This window comes from Brassica oleracea, chromosome C5 (assembly GCF_000695525.1).
Source record: "Brassica oleracea var. oleracea cultivar TO1000 chromosome C5, BOL, whole genome shotgun sequence".
Taxonomy (NCBI): Eukaryota; Viridiplantae; Streptophyta; class Magnoliopsida; order Brassicales; family Brassicaceae; genus Brassica; species Brassica oleracea.
The window spans coordinates 24,029,669-24,032,502 of record NC_027752.1 but is presented as its reverse complement, the minus strand read 5'-3'; positions in this window follow the sequence as shown (position 1 = coordinate 24,032,502).

Here is a 2,834-nt window from a genome sequence, read left to right as displayed (position 1 = left end):
AAAAAAAAAACCTTTAGAGAAAAAATTGCTAACTTTGACATTTTTCATATCTGGTCCCTCAACTTTAGTATCATTTTGAATTTGATCCCAATACTATTTAAAAGTTCTGATTGCTCCTCAATTTTGTCCCCGGAATTCCAAATTTGCATTTTAGCCCATGTGATATGCAAATGAATACACGAATAACATATATCCACCTAAATGCAACAAGACACTTCAAATCATTAAAATCATAAAGTCTTGAATCACTTACTTTTCACTTGAATCTCAAATGAATCACCTGTGTTTATGCTAGAAAATTTCAGTTGATATTAGAGGATATTAGTCGTTCAAATATTCAAACTTGCAAATGTATGTTAAAACCTATTCGGTGTACAAATGACCGATGTACATGTGATTTTCATGACACATTATACATGTTGACAGTGAAATATATGTGTACACGTTGATAATAAAGACCGTAATAATATTTAAACTGGCAAATGTATGTAAAAATATATTTCGGGTACATTGTATCGTTGTAAAAGTGAACCGGTGTGCATGTGAATCAATGTCCATGTTGGTAGTAAAAAAATTGGTTTTGATTAAAAAACAAATTTCACAATTTTGCCTACAATTTTAATTTGGACAGTTTTATTTATAAATTTGCTAATATAGTTACATAATTAGTTGTCAAAATTTTTTTTTGAAAAATATTACCTATCACAGCAAACTGATGTTAGGGTTTGAGAATTTTTAATTAAGAAGTAGACATAAAACATTTTAGTGGGAAAACATGATTTTAACGATTTGATGGAAAATGCGATTTAAAAATTTTGGCGAAAATGTGATTTTGTGGTTTTACCAGAAAAAAATCAATTTAATAGATTTTGACAAGAAAATTTGTTTTTGGTTTTGACTTCAAAACGTGATTTTGGATTTTTAACCATACACTTAAGTTGGCAGAGACGGAATCCTTACTTTGGACAGAGGCACATATTTCAATCACACGAAGGACTGTTGCACATAGCGAGGGGGAGGCTACTACACTGCCTACCATTCCGGGAAGATGGTATTTTACAGATGGATCATGGAAGGATAAGAAAATTCATTCGGGGAAAGATTGGTATAATATATTGGAAGGCTTTGATTGATTGATGGGGGCCAGAAATACTTGAGCTAGTTTGTCACCTCTTCATTCAGAAGTGGAAGCACTCATATGAGGAATCTAATGTATGAGGAGTTTACATCAGTTTCAAGTCACATTTGCAGCAGGTTGTTCTCAATTGGTGAAGATGGTTTCGGAACCAGAAGAATTGTCAGTATTTGCAAGCTATTTAGAAGATATCAAGATCATAAGAGGAAATTTCTACAAGTCAAAGATCATTCATATACCCGGACACATAATTCAAGGGCGGACAGTCTCGCACGGAGTGCAAGGATATAACCGTCGTTTGTCGTCCACATGAATGCGGAGTTTCCAGTTTGGCTGCAGAGTCTTCATGAATTTGTTATGTTGATGACAAAAAAAAAAAGACAATGTGATTTGTGGTTTTAGTGAAAAACATGATTTTTCTGTATATTGCTTTAATAATATACAATCTACACAAATGAGGCCGTCCATATGTACACATATAAACATATACACATGTACATATGTACACATGTAAGACCAATTATAAATCTTTATTATAATGTCGATATCCCCTATATATTATTTGTGAAACATTACAACTTCTTTTTGTAGCCACATGTCATCACTAGGATGATTCTTAAAATTATTAGAGAAATAGGTTGATTCATCTAATTATATAATAAGTTTTTTATTAAACTAACCATAAATTCATTATTAATGTCATTTATTATTTCCTTAAATAAAGATTACAGAATTGCCTAATGTGGGTAAAGTATATGTGACAATTAATGATTTTGAATAATAAAGATCTGATAAAAAAATGTATCTTCTATCCAATTTGTTTAATTTAAAACTATTAAAATAATTTTTAAAAAAAACTCAATAACCATATTATAAAAATTTAGATTTTTCTGTACATTTTATATTTTGAATTTTTAAAAATGACTATAAATTATTAAAACTGTTAAAATTCTCGCATTCAAATTTTGCGATCCATGGTTTAAAATTTTTGTTATGACAAAATACAAATTATTACAAAATCATATAAATAAAGAGTTTTTTGCAGAATTGACCTATAACTTAAAGTCAAACACAAAACTAACCTCCTTTTTTTTTTTAAATTGGTTTTGCCCTATTCACCCCACAAGTTCATATAATTTACGAAAATGCCATTAATTTTTTTTTCTTTTTTTTTCGAAAATGACATTTTTACTCTCTCACCCTCATCATCTTCAAGTAATTACAAGATTGCCATTGTCATCAATACCACAACCACCATGAACAACCAATTTGAAGCTCTTAATGCTCCCAAAATCGATTTACCCTTCTTCTTTTTCCATTCTTGTGAACTAAACACAACATATCTCTCACTTTCTCTCCACAATGAGCTAAAAAAACCCAAGATTTTGATTCTAAATTTTTTATGGTTCATAGAGTCATAGAAGCTAACGATTCTGGGTGGGTTACTTTCGTTTGTGATTCTGTGTGCTTGGAGAAGCCTTATGTATGCTAAGGAACTTATCTCACCAATTTAAGGTATGACATCGAGTTTTTTTCCAGATCTGTTCGTCAGACGACTTACTTGGGAAGTCGTCTGGCTGTAGACAACTTACCTGGAAGTCGTCTGGTCAACGCAGAGGTTATTTTTGCAATTGACTTTAAAATCTGTAACCTGAGACGACTGAAAGTTAAGTCGTCTGTTTTTGTTTGGTTTCAAAAA